The following is an 8,414-nucleotide window of genomic DNA, read 5'->3' as shown; positions in this document are numbered from 1 at the left end:
AGAAAAGTGCGTGTGAAGGGCAGGTACTGGGGAGGGGTGTGAGCGTTCAGGAAACTGAGATAAAGGATGGAGACAGAATGGAGGATACTTCATGTCAAGATGCTGAACTGAGCAGATACAATAATTTGGGGAAACATTAACTTAGCTGACCCATAAACCCAATGTTTGCAATTTACAAATTTGAAATCATTAGAAATTAAATCTTAGTTTTATATAAACTGTAATACTGTGATAACATTTTTTACATGCTGGTGAAATCAGCAAGAAAATGTAGTTCCATTTTAAAATTATATTATTAAATAGGTCTAATTTGTTTGAAAAGTCATCTTGATAGAGATAATATATGAACTTTCAAAAATATGTTTTATAAACTATACATAAACCAAATGTTTAAAGACTCTTGAAAGTAGGCAAAAACACTGTCTCCTGTTTCTTCTTATCTAGTAACCTATAAATCAAGGCAATTATTCAAAATAAGTTTAGTAAATTTTTCTTGAAAAACAGCTTTGAGCATGATTATGTTTAGCAATGTAAAGACTCAACACTTTGCAAAGCATTAGAAGATTAATATTTGTATTTATGCTACATCAAGACAATTTTTTCCTTACATTAAGTGTCTTTTTCAAAAGTTTTGTTTTCTTTTTAACCCTTAAAATTTGGTTAACCTTCAAATCCTTTCCAGACCAGGTCTACTAGACTTCTTCCAACCATGTTTTCTCATCCCTTGGCTCAATCAAAAGACAGAGTGACTGACCCCTGGACTGTGTGCACAGAAGAATGAATGATTTAACAAACTTTTCTTTTCCCAGCTGGGATTTGGGAAGTCCTTGACAATGCCAGAGATTTGAACACAACCAGGTTGAATGTCCATTTTCCAGAAATGTCTCCTCCACCAGGAAGTTGCAAACTCCAGGGACACTGACTTGTTTCAGCCAGTTCAGAACACTGTAGAGGGAGGGAAAAGAGAGGAGGGCTACAAATAGGAAAAAGAGGGACAGGGTTTGGGTGGATTCACCAGCGAGGAAGCTTTCAGCTCCTCATAAGTTACCTGACACCAGACTCCCCTAAGAGGACCCTGCAATACTGTTTATTTACAGGACAAAAAGGAACTAAAATTCTATTTAACCAATGGTCCTCTTTCTATACTTGTTATGACAAGGCTTCCAAATGCAATTTAGACTCTAAGACTGCCCCCCTGAAAGAAGCGCTCACAAAGGATACCTTCTTAGGTACACCCACCAGTTGCTACAATGTCAATTATACTGTTTCCAGGTGCGTGAAATACAAATTAAATATGAGACCTAATTCCCCCTGCTGAAAATGGCAAGATTCTCTCTGTCCCTTTTGTCAGAGTATTTAGCTTAGAGAAGTTGTAAGCACTTTCTCAACTCTTTAAAATGCATCCCTCTGAAGACTAGATAGGCCTTTTGTCAGTTGGGCTTCCCCCCACCCCCAGATTCATGACCCAGAATGTTTTTCTTAAGCACCTGGGAACGATATCTTTAAAATGGAAAGATCCTGACTGCCATCAGCGTGAAATGCAAACATCAAAGGAGAGAGCTCCTCTATCTCCCAGTGCCAATTCCCGTGGGAGGGTAGGAGCCTAACCTCGGTGGGTGCCTTGTTCCAAGTTGAAAAACTACTTCCTGTCATACAGATAAAAGATGTTTGTTTTTCCTCCTGATAAAGCCAATAAGCTAACACAGATGATTACCCCAGTTACCAGCTAAAGTTAAGATAAACTGTGTGACAAGCAGTGCAAGGAGTCCTCTTACTTGAACACTAGTTACATTTATCTTCAAAACATACATAATGGGCTGTATTTCCTTGTCTTCATATGGGGGTGAGATGTTTTTCTCTGTCTTTGCAATTTCTTAGCAGATTGCTTGTGATGTACATCACTTTTTGGCTTAATACTTTTCAATATTGTGGCAGAATAAGAAATATATTTGGTCTTTGTCCCCAGTTCCTGGCACAGAGCTGCTAAAATCTTTGGAATTTCCTGAGTGGTAGAAGTATCTTTTGTGTTCCTGAAAATCCCTCTTTTGAGCACACCTGAATTTATGTAAAGAGGTGATTCAGGGTGGGGCCCCTAAATAGCCTCAGGATGGGGTTGGCTATCAGGAAGACCAACTGATTAGAGGGTTGGAACTTGCAGCCCCACCCACCAACCTCCAGGAGGGGGGGAGCTGGAGAGTAAAGCACTATAAAAACTCTTGAACAAGATATGAAGAGCTTCCAGGTCTGTAACATGCCAGGAGGGTGGCACACCTCAGTGCCACAGGGACAGCAGCTCCTGCACTGGGGGCCCTTCCGGGCCTTGCCCTAGGTACTTCTTCATCTGCCTGTTAAACGTACAGTAGTCCCCACTTATCTATGGTTTTGCCTTCTGAGGTTTCAGTTACCCGTGGTCAATCGTGGTCTGGTGGCAGATGATTGTCCTTCTGAAGTATTGTCAGAAAGTCCATAGTGGCCTAGTGCTACATCACAATGCCTCTGCCATTCACCTCACTTCATCTCATCATGTAGACATTGCATCATCTCACATCATCACAAGAAGAAGAGTGAGTACAGTACAATAAGATATTTTGAGAAAGACCACATTCACATTGCTTTTTTTTCAGTATATTGTTATAATTGTTCTATTTTATTATTATTTATTGTTGTTAATCTCTTCCTGTACCTAGTTTATAAATTAAAATTTATCATGGGGTTTATGTATAGGACAAACCAGTCTATAAAGAGCTTGGTACTATCCACGGTTTCAGGCATTCACTGAAGTCTTGGAACGTATCGCCCGCAGATCACAGGTAACTACTGTAAATGTTTCCGAGCACTGTGAGCTGCTCTAGCAAAATAATCAAACACGAGGAGGGAGTTGTGAGAACCTATAATTTACAGCCAGTTTTCAGAAGCACAGATGAAAACCTGGACCTGCGATTAGCATCTGAAGTGGGGGGCAGTCTTGTGGGACTGAGTCCTTATAACCTGTGGGATCTGATGCTATCTCCAGGTAGATAATGTCAGAATTGAGTTGTTTGGTGGTGTTGGAAAACAAAAACCTTGCAAATAATAAAATTGCTTTGTGTCTCTACTAACTTTGTGGAGAGGATTTGTGGGTTAAGAGATTTTATTTTTATTTTCCCAACAGTCACCATGATGAAACAGCACATAAAACATTGACCAGCTTAAACTAGTTTTGCTTCCTTAAAACAGGTTATTGATTAATCAAACCTTGCTCAATAACAGAGACAGCACTGCACATGTGCCAGGCACGAACTCATAGCCCCAGGATGACTCTGGAACCAAGAATCTTCAGAAATTTTGCCACTGGAGCCCTTTACAAAGTGAGAAGTCCTTCAATAAGGATAATCTGGCTTCCAGCAACTTGATTACCATATATGGACTGATTTGAGACTAGCCAATCAGCTTCAACCCCTAACTCCTTAAATTTCACCCTAAACCCTGGATTGGGGAGACAGATTTGAGAGCCTTGCCTCCTGTGTCCTTGCCAGTTGACCTCACAATAAAGCTCTTTCTTTTCTCAAAAGCTGGTGCCATAGTGTTGGTTTCTATGCACGGCAGGCATTGAGCCATTGCTCAGTAACAACGGCATGCCTGTCAACTGAGACCAAATCTCCTCACTCATTTCATCCATATCTAGGGCACAGGATTATGAGAAAAGAGTGATCAGTTAAACAGTATCACAGATTTAATAAGCCAAATCTAGTGATATAAGAAACTCACTAAAAGAATGGGACCTGTGTTATATGTCAATTTTTTTAACAAAATGAAACTAAACTACAAATAAAACTTTCTAAGCTTGGAAACTTTAAAAATACACTCCTAAAGAATTCATAGATTAAAGACAAAATCACAATGCAAAAAAAAAAAAAATGGAGACCTAATCATAGGACTGTCTAACACTTCCCTCCTCCTCACATCTCAATACCACATAATGAAAAGATTATTTACAGCATTTCCTTTTACCAGGTACATCATGCCTAGCTATCAGGAAAAAATTGCAAGGCATAATAAAATAAAAAGTTTGACGAGCCAGAGCAAGCATCAGAACAAAGGCAGAGATGTGGAATTATAAGACCAGGAATTTAAAACAATTGCTATTAATATGCTAAGGGCTCTACTGGATAAAGCAGACAGCAGGCAAGAACAGATGGGCAATGGAAACTGAGATGGAAATTCTAAAACACCCAAAATGAAATGTTAGAGATAAAAAACTGAAACAAAAATGAAGAATGTTTTGATGGGCTTATTAGTAGACTGGACACAGGTAAGAAAAGAATCTGAAGGGCCAGCCTGGTGGCGCAGCAGTTAAGTTCATGCACATCACACTTTGGCAGCCCAGAGTTCACCGGTTTGGATCCTGGGCATGGGCCAACTCACCACTCAACAAGCCATGCTGAGGTGGCATCCCACATAGAAGAACTAGAAGGACATACAACTAGGATATACAACTATGTACTGGGGGCTTTGGGGAAAAAAAGAGGGAGATTGGCAACAGATGTTAGCTGAGGGCCAATCTGCCTCAAAAAAAAAAAAATCTGACTTGAAGATATCTCAATAGAAACCTCCAAAACTGAAAAAAAAAAAAAAACCCCAGAAAAGACTGAAAAACAAAACAGAACAGATACCCAAGAATGGTGGGCCAACTACAAATGTTGTAAATTATGAGTAATGGGAAGAACTGAAGAAGCAAGCAATAAAGGAACAGAAAAAATTGAATCAATAATTAATGACCTTCCAAAATAGAATGCAGCAGACTCTAATGAGTTCACTGGTGTATTCTACTAACCATTTAAGGAAGATTTTATACCAATTCTTTACAATCTCTTTCAGAGCATAGAAGCAGATGGAATAATTTCCTAACTTGTTCTAAGACACTAGCTTTGCCCTAAAACTCAAACCAAACAAAGATATTACAAATAAAGGACACTTCAGACTAGTATCTCTCATGAACATAGATGCAAATCTCCTCACCAATGGGATCCCACTACACACCTATTAGAATGGCCAAGATCTGGAACACGGAAAACACCAAATGACAGCGAGGAGGTGGAACAACAGGAACTCTCCTTCACTGCTGGGGAGAATAGTACAGCCACTTGGGAAGATGCTTTGGCAGTTTCTTACAAAACTGAACGTACTCTTACCATACAATCCAGCAACTGTGCTCCTTGGTATTTGCTCAAAGGAGTTGAAAATGTGCCTACACAAAAACATGCACATGACTGTTTATACCAGCTTTATTCATAATTGCTAAAACTTGAAAGAAACCAAGATGTCTCTTTCAGTAGATGAATGGATGATGGCATATCTAGTCAATGGAATATTATTCAGTTCTAAAAAGAAATGTGCTACCAAGCCATAAAAAGACATGTAGGAGCCTTAGTATATCACTAAGTGAAAACAGCCAATCTGGAAATGTTAGGTACTGTATGATTCCAACCATATGGCATTTTGGAACAGAAAAGGCAAAACTATGGAGACAGTAAAAAGATCAGTGGTTCCCAGGCAATGCAGGGGCAAGGGAGGGACAAATAGGCAGAACACAGAAGGATTTTACAGCAGCAATACTACTCTATGAGATACTACAATGGTGGATACATATCATTATAAATTTCTTCAAACTCAGAATGTACAACACCAAGAGAGAACCCCAACAGGAACTATGGACTCTGGGTGATAATGATGTGTCAATGTAGGTTCATCAATTGTAACAAATGTTTTACTCTGCTGGGGCATGTGATAATGGAGGATGCTATGCATGTATGGGGGCAGGGGGGATATAGGAAATCTCTACTTTCCTCTTAATTTTGCTATGAACCTAAAACCTCTCTAAAAAATTTGTCTTTATTTTTTGTGTGTGTGAGGAAGATCAGCCCTGAGCTAACATCCTAAGCCAATCCTCTTCCTTTTTTTTTTGCTGAGGAAGATTGGCCCTGAGCTAGCATCCATGCCCATCTTCCTCTACTTTATATGGGATGCCGCCACACCACATGACAAGCGGTGCATTGGTGCACACCTGGGATTCAAACCTGCGAACGTCAGGCCACTGAAGTGGAGCACGTGCACTTAACTGCTTGTGCCACCGGGCCAGCCCCCTAAAACATTTGTCTTTAAATAAAAATATGAAACAAGGCAAAACAAAACAGAACATTGGACCGAGAGTTAGGAAGCCTGGGTTTTACTTCCAACCCTGCTACTAACTAGCTGTGCAAGTCACCTCCCCTCCCTGAGTCCTAATTAATTCTCTGCAAGAGAAAGCAAAGGGGTCTCAGGATAGCTAAGGCTTTTTCCTCTTCCAAATTTCTATGGTTAACACTAATTGCTTCTTTCTATTTTAAAGCTACCAAGGGCACTCAGAACCTTTGCAGAATTTTATATATCAGATCAAATAAAATAGAATGATATGGCCACACACACACACAAAATAGTAATATCTATTAAAATGAAGAGAAAAAAAGATTAGGAAATGACAAGTTTTGAACATTTGTTTTTTAAACAGTTTAACTCAGAAATAATTGACTTTGCTTATATTTAAAATATGCATTTTGATGTTTACAGGCTTAGAGTATTGAAACTAAAAGTTTCCTCTTCCCTTTTAAATTTATCCTTCTCACCATAAATCGACTCATAACAACATACTCTACCCTTTGTAACAGCTATTTTCAAATATATTGAAAATAGAAAAGACTGTTAGGAAGTCCTTACTGTGTCAGTATTTATTAATTTGTGGTCGTTATTCTTTCATCTCTCCCCAGGCACTCTCTCAGTGGTTGATTTTATTTCTAATCCCAGACATCAGGTCATTTCACACATAACCTCTTCAAAATGTGTTTCTAAATATAAAGGCTCTAATATAACTCCAATAACTTTGTCAGATAAAATTAAAATATTTAAAATATGATAAATTGTTATAAGTGGTGAATTTTCTCAGTTGTAGTCATTATTTAATTCAGATTGATTGTAATCCAGATGCAAAACTTATCTTTAGGCAATTATTTGGTGTGTCCTACAAGTCTTTTAATCTATATGTACCACTTCTCACTTTTTTTTTTTTTAAAGATTTTATTTTATTTTTTCCCCCCAAAGCCCCAGTAGATAGTTGTATGTCATAGCTGCACATCTTTCTAGTTGCTGTATGTGGGACTCGGCCTCAGGATGTACGGAGAAGTGGTGCCTCGATGCGCACCCGGGATCCGAACCCGGGCCACCAGCATCGCAGCGCGCGCACTTAACCACCAAGCCACAGGGCCGGCCACTTCTCACTTTTTAATTCTTATTCTTCACTTGATGAAGTTGCTAAGCCATTCATCCATTAGAATTTGCCCAATCTAGATCTGGATTGTTGATTATTTCATACTGTTTTAACATGCTCTCCCTTCTGCAAATGAATGACCATGACTGTTACCGAATCAAAAGTGGGTTCACCTCCTGGTGAGTTAAAATCAGACTCTTGACCAGAAGTAGTTGTCACACAAAGTAGAACTTATGTACAGCAAATAGGAGGCCATGTGGAATCATTTCCTAAGTTGTGGCTGTCCCGGAACACTGGAAAGCAGAGGCCTCTTATCTTGGATGTGGAATGAATATTCAAAAGGGAGGGGTGGGCATTCATTTGCACATGCTCATTCAGAAAACATGCTTTCACATACTCTACACGTTATGGTAATGAGGCCTGAGCTCCCCCTGGAGAGGAGATCTTAGCATTAAAAATGAGGCAAAGGTCATAGACATCCTTCTTGTGGTGGGGCTTGGTCTAGTTCAGGGTGGTTGGTGATTGCAACCACCCTATCTCTTAAACAGTTAAATGCTTCCAAACCCACCCTTGAGTTCTTCAGGGCAATTAGTTGCTGACAGAACTACTAACCCCCAAGGACATTCCCTTGTCTTCCTCCTGGAGAATCGCACTTGATCAGTCATTCCTGAAAATGGCTGAATGTGGGCTGACCCCCTCCTGTAAAACCCATCAACATCTTGCCCTCCAAACCACTGCTCACATCTCCAAGTATCCAGGTTGTGCCAACGTGCGCACCGTGCTCTCTGATCTGACCATCAGTACATCATCAAACTTGCAGTGATAGAAGTATGATGGGGGCATAGGTGTGTTCTCTTCATGCCAAGCTGCACCAGCCTCATCACACTTGGTCCATGGGGACTATGCAATTGTGTGTGTGGTCCATACATGACCACTGGGTGTCCCTATGACACATCTGTCCAACCAGACTCCATGGAGACTGCTGTGCTATGTCAGTACCTCCATCCACCGCACAGGTCCCTGGTGTGCTCTGCATATGCCAGCGTGTGTACTTTATGTGTGCCACAAATCTTTTCCATTGACAATGTGGTATACACAAGTGTGGCTCCAGGCTGTGCTGAGGGGCATCAGCATT

Source organism: Ceratotherium simum, chromosome 33 (genome assembly GCF_057802395.1).
Source record: "Ceratotherium simum simum isolate JZ-2026a chromosome 33, ASM5780239v1, whole genome shotgun sequence".
NCBI classification, from domain to species: domain Eukaryota; kingdom Metazoa; phylum Chordata; class Mammalia; order Perissodactyla; family Rhinocerotidae; genus Ceratotherium; species Ceratotherium simum.
Note: the sequence above shows the minus strand (reverse complement) of the source record.